Genomic DNA, 15679 nt, shown 5'->3' with positions numbered 1-15679 from the left:
GCTTTTGGTAGAATGGCCATTTTTACTATATTAATCCTGCCAATCCATGAGCATGGGAGATCTTTCCATCTTCGAGGTCTTCTTCAATTTCTTTCTTCAGTGTCTTGAAGTTCTTATTGTACAGATCTTTTACTTGCTTGGTTAAAGTCACACCGAGGTACTTTATATTATTTGGGTCTATTATGAAGGGTGTCGTTTCCCTAATTTCTTTCTCGGCTTCTTTCTCTTTTGTGTAGAGGAAGGCTACTGATTTATTTGAGTTAATTTTATACCCAGTCACTTTGTTGAAGTTGTTTATCAACTTTAGTAGTTCTCTGGTGGAACTTTTGGGATCACTTAAATAAACTGTCATATCATCTGCAAATAGTGATACTTTGACTTCTTCTTTTCCGATCTATATCCCCTTGACCTCCTTTTGTTGTCTGATTGCTCTGGCTAGAACTTCAAGAACTATATTGAATAAGTAAGGAGAGAGTGGGCAGCCTTGTCTAGTCCCTGATTTTAGTGGGATTGCTTCAAGTTTCTCTCCATTTAGTTTAATGTTAGCAACTGGTTTGCTGTATATGGCTTTTACTATGTTTAGGTATGGGCCTTGAACTCCTATTCTTTCCAGGACTTTTATCATGAAGGGGTGTTGAATTTTGTCAAATGCTTTCCCAGCATCTAATGAAATGATCATGTGGTTTTGTTCTTTCAGTTTGTTTATATAATGGATCACGTTGATGGTTTTCCATATATTAAACCATCCCTGCATGCCTGGGATGAAGCCTACTTGATCATGGTGGATGATTGTTTTGATGTGCTCTTGGATTCGGTTTGCCAGAATTTTATTGAGTATTTTTGCGTCGATATTCATAAGGGAAATTGGTCTGAAGTTCTCTTTCTTTGTTGGGTCTTTGTGTGGTTTAGGTATAAGAGTAATTGTGGCATCATAGAAGGAATTCGGGAGTGATCCATCTGTTTCAATTTTGTGGAATAGTTTGGATAATATTGGTATGAGGTCTTCTATGAAGGTTTGATAGAATTCTGCACTAAACCCGTCTGGACCTGGGCTCTTTTTGGTTGGGAGACCTTTAATGACTGCTTCTATTTCCTTAGGAGTTATGGGGTTGTTTAACTGGTTTATCTGTTCCTGATTTAACTTCGGTACCTGGTATTTGCCTAGGAAATTGTCCATTTCCTGAAGATTTTCAAGTTTTGTTGAATATAGGCTTTTATAGTAAGATCTGATGATTTTTTGAATTTCCTCTGAATCTGTAGTTATGTCTCCCTTTTCATTTCTGATTTTGTTAATTTGGACACACTCTCTGGGTCCTCTCGTTAGTCTGGCTAAGGGTTTATCTATCTTGTTGATTTTCTCAAAGAACCAACTTTTGGTTCTGTTGATTCTTTCTATGGTCCTTTTTGTTTCTACTTGGTTGATTTCAGCTCTGAGTTTGATTATTTCCTGCCTTCTACTCCTCCTGGGTGTATTTGCTTCTTTTTGCTCTAGAGCTTTTAGGTGTGCTGTCAAGCTGCTGACATATGCTCTTTCCTGTTTCTTTCTGCAGGCACACGGCGCTATGAGTTTTCCTCTTAGCACAGCTTTCATTGTGTCCCATAAGTTTGGGTATGTTGTACCTTCATTTTCATTAAATTCTAAAAAGTTTTTAATTTCTTTCTTTATTTCTTCCTTGACTAGGTTATCATTGAGTAGAGCATTGTTCAATTTCTACGTATATGTGGGCATTCTTCCCTTATTGTTATTGAAGACCAGTTTTAGGCCGTGGTGGTCTGATAGCACGCATGGGATTATTTCTATCTTTCTGTACCTGTTGAGGCCCGTTTTTTGACCAACTATATGGTCAATTTTGGAGAAAGTACCATGAGGAGCTGAGAAGAAGGTATATCCTTTTGATAGAATGTTCTATAAATATCCGTTAAGTCCAATTGGATCATGACTTCTCTTAGTCTGTCTACGTCTCTGTTTAATTTCTGTTTCCATGATCTGTCCATTGATGAGAGTGGGGTGTTGAAATCTCCCACTATTATTGTGTGAGGTGCAATGTGTGTTTTGAGCTTTAGTAAGGTTTCTTTTACGTATGTAGGTGCCCTTGTATTTGGGGCATAGATATTTAGGATTGAGAGTTCATCTTGGTGGATTTTTCCTTTGATGAATATGAAGTGTCCTTCCTTATCTTTTTTGATGACTTTTAATTGAAAATTGATTTTATTTGATATTAGAATGGCTACTCCAGCTTGCTTCTTCTGACCATTTGCTTGGAAAGTTGTTTTCCAGCCTTTCACTCTGAGGTAGTGTCTGTCTTTGTCTCTGAGGTGTGTTTCCTGTAGGCAGCAGAATGCAGGGTCCTCGTTGCGTATCCAGTTTGTTAATCTATGTCTTTTTATTGGGGAGTTGAGGCCATTGATGTTGTGAGATATTAAGGAATAGTGATTATTGCTTCCTGTTATATTCATATTTGGGTGTGAGGTTATGTTTGTGTGCTTTTCTTCTCTTTGTTTTGTTGCCAAGACGATTAGTTTCTTGCTTCTTCTAGGGTATAGCTTGCCTCCTTATGTTGGGCTTTACCCTTTATTATCCTTTGTAGTGCTGGGTTTGTAGAAAGATATTGTGTAAATTTGGTTTTGTCATGGAATATCTTGGTTTCTCCATCTATGTTAATTGAGAGTTTTGCAGGATACAGTAACCTGGGCTGGCATTTGTGTTCTCTTAGGGTCTGTATGACATCTGTCCAGGATCTTCTGGCCTTCATAGTTTCTGGCGAAAAGTCTGGTGTGATTCTGATAGGTCTGCCTTTATATGTTACTTGACCTTTTTCCCTTACTGCTTTTAATATTCTTTCTTTATTTTGTGCGTTTGGTGTTTTGACTATTATGTGACGGGAGATGTTTCTTTTCTGGTCCAATCTATTTGGAGTTCTGTAGGCTTCTTGTATGCCTATGGGTATCTCTTTTTTTAGGTTAGGGAAGTTTTCTTCTATGATTTTGTTGAAGATATTTACTGGTCCTTTGAGCTGGGAGTCTTCACTCTCTTCTATACCTATTATCCTTAGGTTTGATCTTCTCATTGAGTCCTGGATTTCCTGTATGTTTTGGACCAGTAGCTTTTTCTGCTTTACATTATCTTTGACAGTTGAGTCAATGATTTCTATGGAATCTTCTGCTCCCGAGATTCTCTCTTCCATCTCTTGTATTCTGTTGGTGAAGCTTGTATCTATAGCTCCTTGTCTCTTCTTTTGGTTTTCTATATCCAGGGTTGTTTCCATGTGTTCTTTCTTGATTGCTTCTATTTCCATTTTTAATTCCTTCAACTGTTTGATTGTGTTTTCCTGGAATTCTTTCAGGGATTTTTGTGTCTCCTCTCTATGGGTTTCTACTTGTTTATTTATGTTTTCCTGGAATTCTTTCAGGCATTTTTTCGATTCCTCTCTGTAGGCTTCTACTTGTTCTCTAAGGGAGTTCTTCACGTCTTTCTTGAAGTCCTCCAGCATCATGATCAAATATTATTTTGAAACTAGATCTTGCTTTTCTGGTGTGTTTGGATATTCCATGTTTATTTTTGTGGGAGAATTGGGCTCCAATGATGCCATGTAGTCTTGGTTTCTGTTGCTTGGGTTCCTGCGCTTGTCTCTCGCCATCAGATTATCTCTAGTGTTACTTTGTTCTGCTATTTCTGACAGTGGCTAGACTGTCCTATAAGCCTGTGTGTCAGGAGTGCTGTAGACCTGTTTTCCTGTTTTCTTTCAGCCAGTTATGGGGACAGAGTGTTCTGCTTTCGGGCGTGTAGTTTTTCCTCTCTACAGGTCTTCAGCTGTTCCTGTGGGCCTGTGTCTTGAGTTCACCAGGCAGGTCACTTGCAGCAGAAAAGTTGGTCTTACCTGTGGTCCCGAGGCTCAAGTTTGCTCGAGGGGTGCTGCCCACGAGCTCTCTGTGGCGGCAGCAACCAGGAAGATATGCGCCGCCCTTTCCGGGAGCTTCCGTGCACTAGGGTTCCAGATGGCGTTTGGTGTTTTCCTCTGGCATCCGAGATGTGTGTGCAGAGTGCAGTCTCTTCTGGTTTCCCAGGCGTGTCTGCCTCTCTGAAGGTTTAGCTCTCCCTCCCACGGGATTTGGGTGCAGAGAACTGTTTATCCGGTCTGCTTCCTTCAGGTTCCGGCGGTGTCTCAGGCGCAGGGGTCCTGCCGCTCCTGGGCCCTCCCCTACGGGAACCCAGATGCCTTATACAGTTTCCTCTTGGGCCAGGGATGTGGGCTGGGGTGGGCAGTGTTGGTGGTCTCTTCTGCTCTGCAGCCTCAGGAGTGCCCACCTGACCAGGCGGTGAGGTCTCTCTCCCACGGGGTTTGGGAGCAGAGAGCTGCTGCTGACAAGGGTGTTTCTTAAAGAGCAGTTTGTTCTAACTCGGACTCAGAGTAGTATGGAGTATGGAAATGGCAAGAGACGTTGAGGGCTTTGAATAGAGTTTGGGAAATGTGGGAGGTGAATTTGGGGCCATTGTCCTACTGGAGAAAGGCAGAAATTCCAAAGTGGGGAATGATCTTCCAGAGGAGGTTGGAGACTGTCTGACCCTTTTGTTGGTGGTGGCAATGCCTCTACCCACCCTGCAAAGGTGTCCACAAAGACCTGGAGGAATCTAATATGTACTTCAAAATTCATAAAAACCTGTGGGTAGGGTTCCTTCCCACCTTAGACCATTTGTGTTCCTGGGTGAAAGATGCACATACAGCCTTATATTTTAATCCACCTTAAGCAGCACAATAGCTGAACGGCTGCCTACCCTTCATGCTGTTAGAATCCACTCCCTATTGATAACCCCATTGTCACTATGTTTCATCTTGGCTGCTTGGACTCCATTAGTCAGCCCTCTGGCCCATGTTCTCTTGGTCCCTAGCCCAGGGTGTTCTCCTTGCTTCTCTATCTCCTAGTGGCCATCTCTTCTCTCTCCCTTCCTCATGGTCTCAAACCCTAGAAACCTAAACCCCTCCTGTGTCTCTTCTTCCCAGCTATTGGCTGCTGGCATCTTTATTTACCAATCAGAATTGGGACAGTGTCCCTCAGGCTATGTGCAAATTCCAAATCTTGGAGTCCAGCACTTAGCATTACAATAAATAGTGAAAGACAAAACTTCACTGGAAGCACAAGGGTAAAGTCAAGTTGGGGAGTCTCTGGCCTGGTGAGTTGGAAGAGTGGGGCTTCAATAATGAGTTGGGATCTATAATTTGACAGATTTTACAAGAGGCACTAATAGCCCTTAAGGAACACAAAGCTTTGGGGGTAGGCAGCAGCTGGGTTTTAACAAAGTGACACAAAGCTTGGCCATTAGGACGGAAGGGCTGGTGTAGATCGAACAGAAGTTGTGAGTGTTGAGGGGTGATGGTTGGGATGTGAGTGGTCATCAAGAATGTCCTTCAGTGGAGGACGCAGGTCTGGGCCCCCAAGAGCTACAGCTCTAGCCTCCTCATTGGTTCAGTTATCGCTTAGAGATGAAGGAATTGTCAGTCTGGTGGGACTACCACTGGACAATTCCTAAAGCTGTGGGGAGATGGGTGGCTTTTAGCATGGTCATGATTGGATCTGAGTTGACGATTGACCCTCCTTTTGTAGTTAGTAGCTTGTACTCTTTTCATATAGCTTTGTGTGGCAGGAGGATAGGAAATGCTTATTTGGAGTCTGTGTAGACATTTAGAGATTGGCCTTGTGGTGATTGGAATGGATGGTGTGCTGGCTGGTTTTGTATGTCAACTTGACACAAGCTGGAGTTATCACAGAGAAAGGAGCCTCTGTTGAGGAAATGCCTCCATGAGACCAAGCTGTAAGGCATTTTCTCAACTAGTGATCAAGGTGGGAGGACCCAGCCCATTGGGGATGGTGTGGTCCTTGGGCTGGTGGTCTTGGGTTCTATAAGAGAGCAGGCTGAACAAGCCAGGGGAAGCAAGCCAGTAAGAAACATCCCTCCATGGCCTCTGCAGCAGCTCCTGCTTCCTGACCTGCTTGAGTTCCAATCCTGACTTCCTTTGGTAATGAACAGCAATGTGGAAGTGTAACCCTTTCCACCCCAACTTGCTTCTTGGTCGTGATGTTTTGTGCAGGAATAGGAACCTGACTAAGACACACGGTAAGAGCTATTAATCCAGCCAGTTGAATAGCTGTGTGACAGGGAGAGCCTAGGCTTTAGCCACCTCAGCATGTGACACAGTGGCATAGCCTGATCTTCATAGCCCTCATGTACAAAGGAGCTGGCCTCTGTATACCAGGCATACACGCCTGAGGCAATGTGCCCTCCTGTTTGTGTAAGAGATGGGGCAGTAGTTCTTCTAAGGTTTCAGTGCAAGAGTGAGATGGGGAGTAGTTTGTATTTGGTCAGAGAAGATTTGAGGTGCTGAGGGGTTGGCATGAATGGAAAGTAAGTGTGTCTTCTGCTAGTGCCATCTAGAGAGAAAAAAATGCAGGAGGAAGATAAAGTTTATCTGCTAAAGTGTGTGTGCAGGGTGTCCATCCCTAGGTGGTAAGGTCTAATGTTTTGGCTTAATTTATGTTTTGGGGGTATAGGGTCAGAGCCTGGAGAAGGGGCGTTGAAGTTCATGAAATGGCTTCGTAATGGGTATGAGAAGGAGCTCATGTGAGGGGCCAAGGGCTGTTTCATATAAGGATGGGCAAGGAGGGAAAAAGAGAGGATCTAGGACTGTAAGAAGCCAACCATTCCTAGTCCCCCTTGGTAGAGGGGACTACAAGGGGCTGAACTGGTTATTTTCTATCCAAGGTAATGGCTTTGTAGGTTGGGGTAATGATTAGTCCCAATGGTTAGGTGACCTGAGGGGTGGATAGTTGCACCTAAGATGGTGTATTGGCTGGTTTTGTGTGTCTACTTGACACAGAGTCACCAGAGAGGAAGGGACCTCAGTTAATGTAATTCTTCCATGAGATCCAGCTGTAGGGCATTTTCTCAATTAATGATCAGTGAGAGAGGGCCCAGCCCATGGTGGTAGATGATGCCATTTCTGGGCTGGTGGTCCTGGGTTCTATAAGAAAGCAGACTGAGAAAGCCAGGGGAACTAAGCCAGTAAGCAGCACCCTCCATGGCCTCTGCATCAGCTCCTGCCTCCAGGATCCTTCCCTGTTTGAATTCCTGTCCTGACTTCCTTCAATAATGAACCACAATTGTAAACCAAATAAACCCTTTTCTCAATTTGCTTTTTGGTCACGGTATTTTGTCACAATAACAGAAACCCAAACTAAACAGATGCGGAGACTCCATAGCCCTGGCTGGACAGGAAACTTAGAAAAGTACAAGTGCTGATTTAGCTAATTGGTAAGTACTGACTGCAGAGGAGAAAGACATATACATTTTGTGTAAGTTCAGATTGGGGAGAGACAGAGACTAGATCTGAGATCAGGGCCTGAACAAATAGGTGTGGGTTGTCCTGGAACCCCTGAAGTAGAACAGCCCAGAGTTGGATAGAAATGTGGGTGTCAGTCTTTAAAAGGGGAACAAGAATACCCTTGGGAGGGATAGGGAGGCAAAGTATAGAACAGAGGCAGAAGGAACACCCATTCAGAGCCTGCCCCACATGTGGCCCATATATATACAGCCACCAAACTAGATAAGATGGATGAAGCAAAGAAGTGCAGGCTGACAGGAACTGGATGTAGATCTCTCCTGAGAGACACACCCAGAATACAGCAAATACATAGGTGAATGCCAGCAGCAAACCACTGAACTGAGAATGGGACCCCCGTTGAAGGAATCTTAGAAAGAACTGAAAGAGCTTGAAGAGGCTTGAGACCCCATATGAACAACAATGCCAACCAACCAGAGCTTCCAGGGACTAAGCCACTACCCAAAAACTATACATGGACTGACCCTGGACTCTGACCTCATAGGTAGCAATGAATAGCCTAGTAAGAGCACCAGTGGAAGGGGAAGCCCTTGGTCCTGCCAAGACTGAACCCCCAGTGAACGGGATTGTTGGGGGGAGGGCAGTAATGGGGGAAGGATGGGGAGGGGAACACCCATATGGAAGGGGAGGAGGAGAGATTAGGGGGATGTTGGCCTGGAAACCGGGAAAGGGAATAACATTTGAAATGTAAATAAGAAATACCCAATTTAATAAAGATGGAGAAAACAAAAGATGGCAAGATTAAATGTACCCTGGACCAAATGAACCCAACAGTTACAGAACATGCATAACATTTAGTGCCAACATCTTTCCACATTTAATAAAATTTAATATATTTATATATATGTATATGTATATATGTCAAGTATCCCCTCAGAACACAAAAGAATAAAAAAGAAAGAAAGAAATGTGGGTGTCAGGGTCAGCCTGGGTATGACTCAGTATCCAGGGGGATAGAGAAGAAAGCGTCCTTGAGGTCTAGGACTGACAAATGGGAGGTCCCTGAGGGGTAGCATAAAGGTGTGTATGGCTACAACAGGGGTAGAGAGAAACCACTGAAGAACTGATGAACTGGAGATCTTGAACCAGGCTGAGGGTTCCATCAAGCGTTTTAATCGTAAGTATAGGGATGTTAAGGGGGAGGGGGTGGGGTGACAGAGCTTTTTCTTAGGAGGTTGGAGAGAATAGGCTTAAGTCCCCTGAGGCTCTGGAGAGAGGGTGGATACTGAACTTCCGTGCTTTATTCTATAGAGTCCTATAATTGGATGACAACAGGAGAATGGTGTTTAGCAACAGGGGTTCTTGACATCCCAAACGCGGGAGGTTCGGACATTTGGGAGGTAGGCAAAGCAAATGGTGTGTTGGAACCAGTTGAGTGGGTGACTAGGAGAAGGAGAGAGGTTGCCAGCAAGCTCGAGGTCAGGTGAATGGGGGGAGTAAAGAATAGAGGCTCCCACTTTGGCTGGAAGATCCCTTCCCAATAAGGATACAGGACAGGTTGGCACCACCAGAAAAGAATGGGTGACAGGAACACCCCTGAAAATGCAAGTGAGTGGTAGGATCTGGTGTTTGTAAGGCTGTGCCCAAACACTGACAATAGGAAAATGAGGAGAGGTGGGTCCCCAAAGCTCTGACAAGACCAAGTAAGTGGCCCTGGTGTCCAGGAGGAAGGAGATTGCCCACCCAGATATTGTAACGACTCCTCAGGGCTCCCTGTCAGAGATGACAGAGGTCAGGCCAAAGCAACCCAGGTCCCTTTAGTCATTCATTGCTCACAAAGTCTGCTGGAGGGTGATCTGGCTCTGATGCCCCCACTCTGTGGAGAAGGGAAGCAGGCAGGAATCAAAAGGCAATGCTCCTACTTTTTAAAACTTTTTATTAATTCTTTGTGAATTTTACATCATGCATCCCTATCCCACTGATTTCCCCATCCCTTTGTATCTGCCCTCTGCCCTTGCAGCCTCCTCTGCCAAAATTATATATATATATATATATATATATATATATATATATATATATATTCTTTAAAATCTCATTGTGGAATCTGTAGTGTGTCACAGTGTGCCACACAGTACACCCTTTTGCCCACACATCTTTACTTGCAAATGTTCACTGCAGTGAGTCATTGGTCTGGTTTGAGGACTCTGGCTTCTGCTACACCATCAATACTGGGACTCCTCTCGGATATCCTGTTGTCCTGTGTCATGAAGATCCTACAGGCCCAGCAGTTCCTGGGCCAACTCAAAGCCCTGGATCTGGGCCTGGGTAGTAGCTGAGTTGGTCAGCCCTTCAGATCTCCCACACCCACACAAGAGCGTGTGTTCTCCAACACTGCCCCAGCTAGCTCGTGCAATGCCTCAGCCAGTGAGGGGTAGGGCCAGGTCTTCTGTTCTCACACCCTCCAGCCAGCTCATACAACCCCACATCACCAGGGGCCAGCTCTACCATGCTTCCCAGGAAAGGAGCAGGGCCTGCTCTCCCACTCTCACGACCTCCAGGCCAGCTCTCCTACCTACCACAGGTGCAAGTGATGAGGGGAGAGAGGAAGGCATCTCTCCCTCACCCAAGCCACCACATGGCAGTCAGTAGTGGTAAGGCCAGCTCTGGCACACTTTGGATATGGTCAGAAGAGCCTGCAGGGGTTAGGGAAGGCCAGGCCCAGTGACCTTCTTGAACATATTTAAAGCAGTGACCTGGTGGTCCTCGAGCCTTAGGAGGCAAGGAACCCTAGGCAGTCGTCAAATGCCTTGTCCAGCATTTGACATTTTTGTGTATGTGCTTTTCATCTCTCCCATGGTACAGATCCAAGACTTCTCCCTGTGGGGTTTGGGTCCTCTCTCCAAGTGTGTAAACTTGGTTCTAATGTTGGGGAAACTCTGGGGAAAGAAACAGATCATAAAGAGTTGTTTGCCCTCTGGGTTTTCGGGGTCTAGATCGCTCTACTGTAAGAGAGCCTTTGTGAGGTGGTCTAGGAGACCAGCCAAAAGGCAAGTTGTAAACTGATCCTTAGCTAGAAATCCCCCTAGGGTATTATAGTTCCTTTGGGAGATCCTAGTCTATTTCAGTCCCACCAGGGTGCACTGCATTAGTCTGGTGAACTTCCTCTGCATGTGTTCTAGCCTGCTCCCAAACTCACCTGAGCTCTTTGGGACACAGAATCACATATATGTCATGAAAATCTGTCACATTTTGGCAGCTGATGATGATGTGTCTGTGGCTGCTGGGTTACTGAGGGTGGGCTTGGGGGTGGGATTTTCTAACAGCCAGGGCTACACAGTGAGACCCTGTCTCAAACAAAACCAAACAAAACAAAAGCCTGTCTGGAAAACTGAGGTGGTGCTGCAGCACAAGCTGGTAGCTTATAAGTGCTACAGAAGCTCTAACTGTCACTAGACGCAGGCTCCAGGTACCTGTAACCCAACTCCAAGGGATCCCATGCTCTCTTCTGGATCCTGGGGCACCTATGTACGTACACACACACACACACACACACACACACACACACACACACACACAGAGAGAGAGAGAGAGAGAGAGAGAGAGAGAGAGAGAGAGAAAGACAGAGGCAGAGAGAAACAGAAGGAGAATTTAAAATAAAAACAAAACTGAACCAAGATAGAGAGCAATACAGGAAGATATCCAGCACTGACCTGTAGCTGTACATGTACATACCCATGCACCCCTAACACAAGAACACATTTACACAAGTACACATTTGTCTGCACATGTGCACATGTACATGCAAATGCATGCACACAAACACACTAAGACTTTCTGGTTGTTTGTTTGGTTGGTTGTTTAGTTGGTTGGTTTTTCAAAACAGGGTTTCTCGATGTAGCCCTGGTTGTGCTGGAACTCACTCTGTAGATTCAGTTGGCCGTGAACTGAGACATTTCCAATAGAAGTTAGTAAGGAAGGGAATATGCCAGGTGTGGCCGGCAGGTGGCACTGCTGTAAGGAGCATTTGCAGAATGCCTGGCTAGGAATGGGGCTTGCCTGCTGCCCCCAGTTCTAGTTAGTGCCTGCTGAGACCAACTCCCTTTGTCAAGGATAGAGCAGTTGCAAGCTGTTGAGCTTCCCATAGGGACAAGCAGTGCTAGTTGTTACCATCCTGTCAACAAAAGGGCATACCTATGAGGATTAGGAGAGGTGGGAAACTCACACCCTCCCTCTGGCAAAGGAAAAGAGAAATAGCTACATTTACCTCACCGCTGCTTATATTAAGATCATAGCTCTGCCTCTGTCCTCCCCTCCTCTCCTCCTCCCCGCCTCCCCCAGGACAGCAGGTCTGGAGCTTTGAGCCCGTATAAACCCTTCCTCCCTTTGGTTGCTTTTCTCAGGGATTTTGTCACAGCATCAAGACTCCACCCTCTAAAACCAAGGGTCTCAACCTATGAATGAGTCTCTGCCCCCTTTGTGGAGTTGAACAGCCCTTTCTCAAGGGTCCCATATCAGATATTTATATGATTCATAACAGTAGTAGAATTACAGTTATGAAACAGCAACAAAATTATTTTGTGGTTGGAGTCACCTCAACATGAGGAATTGTCCTCATCCTCTCCTCATCCTCATCCTCGGGAACTGTGCCCTCATAATCTTGGAACTCCACATCTAGCTTGTAAACTTATACAATCTGGCCTCAATATATAGCCCAACCAATCAGAGTGAACATGAAGAAGTTCTCCTTTCTTTATTCCCTTTTCCTTGCTTTATGCTCTGCTTTTTTCTGTCTGGTCTCCACATACACACTGCATAAATATCTTGCCTGAACATTTGCCACAAGTCAGAGTCAACCCAGTTAAGAGCAGAAACTGTAGCACTCTCAACACACACACACACACACACACACACACACACACACACACACACACACACACACACACACCTGTTCCTGCTGCAGCATCTGCAGACTACTCCACAAGCATCTACTGGCCATTTGTCTGCAAATCTAATTCTCAATTCTAGAGTCCAATTATCCATCCCTCTGTGTCATTTGAGTGGCTTTGGCTCCCACAGCCTACCCACATATCAATAGCTTTCCACAACAAGCCTGCACTAATGTAAATGTTCTCCCTCTGTCTCTTACTCTGTGAACTCAGATTTTACTACAGTTGGCTTCATTCAATTGCCAGAATTTGGTGTCTCTGATTTCCAAATTCTCGCTGCCATGGATAATTGATTCCCAAACATCTTATATCTAAATCTTATGCTTCCAAAATCTATTATCTCTACTTCCCCACAACTAAAAAAAATTATCTGATTTCTTTTCACTCTGCTGTCTAAAAGAAAAGGAAAAAATATCTTAAGACTATGCTGTAAACTCTTATCTAAGGATTTGTAAGTTTAAAATCTATATAATTCACCACAAAATTTGGCTTTAAGCCTCTAACAAAAGGTTTATAATTAAAAATCTATACATGAGTATATATGTGTGATCCAACTCTTGTTTAGGGCATTTGTATGAGTGTATGTGTGTATATAACTCAAAGTCAATGCTATATGTTGGATTTAACTCTATATGTATATGCACATGTAACTTGGATGGGACTGTCATTTAAAGATAGATAGATAGATAGATAGATAGATAGATAGATAGATAGATAGACAGACAGACAGATAGATGGCCTCTAGGAAGACAAATATTTTAAAATAGCAACTATGTGGCTCTACATCTTGGCTGATGACCTCATCAGGATGTCAGTGGCCACATGGCTAGCAATCTTTCATGTGACTTTACCATCTTAAGATGACCACATATTAAAAGCAATAATTGTACACTTTCTTAGACCTAATAAACTATTTATTATTATATCTCCTTTTAAACTAAGAAAGCAACAACAAGTGAAATATTTTAGATTGGTATAGAATTTTATATGATGATATAAATTTAAGGTTATATTTGCTATAACATACAGAATGTGATTCAATCCTGGCTTAGAATATATAGTATATGATGATGAAATTTAAGGTTATGAAGATCTATTGAGATTAATAAAAGCTAATTTAAGATGTATGTCTAGCTACTTATGTCTTTGCTAATTGCTCAACACAGAGCTGTTAGAAAATGTAGATAAGTAACAACATACAGTTGATGAATAAGGTATTTTTGATAATCAACATCTTAAATTCCTAAGGTCTAGTCAAGTTCACAAAACTATTTGTCTACATTCTAGTTCTTTAATCAAGATTTATAAACTACTAAGGTCTAATGAGGTTCACAGTATATTTTTTTAGCCTCTTTGTCTTTTAAGGATTTGCCAGTCTCCCTATGTATTATGTATCTATGTATTATCTATATATCTATGATTAAAATTTTTATTTTGATACTAAAAGAACTTCAGTTCAGAAATCATGATTTTTAAGGCTCAAACCTAACAGGAATGGAACATAAAGTCCTAATCTTATAAAAGCTACTAAATTATTATAGACTGTCAAGGATAATTAAGAATCCAAGTTGGTAGTCAAACAGTCAAATTCTTTAATGTGCTCAGAACTATACTTGTAGACATACTAAAAAAGACTGATGCAATTGATTACAAGAATAAGCCTTATTTGGCCTCCTGTATACATTTTCAAAGTACCTGGAAACAAGCAAAGTTTGTCTGTTTAAATAGATATTTACATAGATAGGAGGCCCTCAAACACTTCAGAGATCTGCAGAATATCACATTTAAGATGTTTTAATTTTTAAAGAAGCTTTTGATGATAAAGAGACACATCAACTCCTGACAACACCCCTAGCAACAACCAAAGAAGATGAGCACAGAAGAACCTCCACCTGGAGCTTGCTTCAAATGTGGCAAAGTGGGCCATTGGTCAAAAACTGCCCTTTGCCTTGCCTGCTGACAGTATGCTATTTAAACTGTGGACAAGCAGGACTCCAGGAAGCTTTGCCCAGACAAGATCTAACAGTCCCCCAAAACTCCTACTTTACAGGAAAGTCTGCCAAATCTTCTGGGCCTGGTGGCTGAGGAGACAGATGCCCCACCGACCACAGAGAAACTTCAGGTGACTGTCCAGGTAGCGAGGAAGTCTCTGATTTCTATAGATTAGGAAGCTGCTTGGTATGCATTTCCTGCTTATTCAGGTGAAATTCATCCTTCTCAGATCTGTGATGGGTTTGGAAACTAGACTAGAGAAAGATTTATCAGTTTAACAGCAGCAACCAACACTTAAGCTGCCTTCTCACTTCTATTCATGTGTAAAAATTAGGCCTCAGGCCTCACTCTCCTATGACTGCTCCAACCAGGTCTAGACACAGTCTACTTTGTTATCAGACTCAAAAAACTGGTTTTGTGCCTGCCCACCCCTCTATCCTCGACTAATCTTTCTCTTTTCATGCCTTTTATCATCATCGCCACCACCACCACCATCACCACCATCATCACCAACACCATCATTAGTATAGTGGTTTGAACAGGTTATCCCCCTGTAGATTTCATGTGCTTGAATGCTTGGCTCACACGGAGTAGCACTCTTAGGAGGCAGGCTTGTTGGAGGAAGTGCGACACACATAAACTGGCCCTGAGGCTCCTAAACTCAAGCTTTGCCCGGTGTGAAAGTGAGTGTCCTTCCGCTGCCTTTGGATCAAGATGCAGAACTCTCAACTCCTGCTCCAGAACCATGTCTACCTGCACACTGCCATGCTTCCCGCCATGAAATAATGGACCGAACCTCTGAAACTGTAAGCAATTAAATGTTTTCCTTTATAAGAGTTGCCTTGGTCATGGTGGTTCTTCACAATAATGAAACCTTAACTAAGACAGAAGTTGGTACCAGGGACTAGGGTATTGCTGTGATAGGACCACCATGCATTTGTTTGGAGAAATGTGGACTTGGGGATTTTGTAAAGCAGTGAAATGCTTTAAGTGGGGATTAACAGCCATACTAATAGACACATGGAAGATCCTGTTCCAGCGGGTGTTTTTAACTGTGTAGCCCTAGCTCGAGAGAGAGGTTTCAGAAGAAAGGAATTTTAGTATGTGGTCTTGAGACTGTCCTTGTAATATTTCGTTAAAGAATGTGGCTGCTTTTTTTGCCCTTGTATGAACAGTCTGCTTGAGGCTAAGGTTAAGAGATTCAGATTACTTGCATTGACAAAGTCTCAAAATCTCACAGCATAGACTTTGCACTCTACTTTACTCTCTTGAAGAGTGTTTTAATCAAGCACAATAAGCTTAGAAAAAGAAATATTTTTCTAAAATGTATGGATTGTTCACATATTAAAGGGGCACCAGAAAATGCAATGGATATTAAATGGAATTAAGGGAGTGGTGACCTGGGGC

This window comes from Rattus norvegicus, chromosome 9 (assembly GCF_021556685.1).
Source record: "Rattus norvegicus strain SHRSP/BbbUtx chromosome 9, alternate assembly SHRSP_T2T, whole genome shotgun sequence".
NCBI classification, from domain to species: Eukaryota; Metazoa; Chordata; class Mammalia; order Rodentia; family Muridae; genus Rattus; species Rattus norvegicus.
This window is presented reverse-complemented; position numbering follows the sequence as displayed.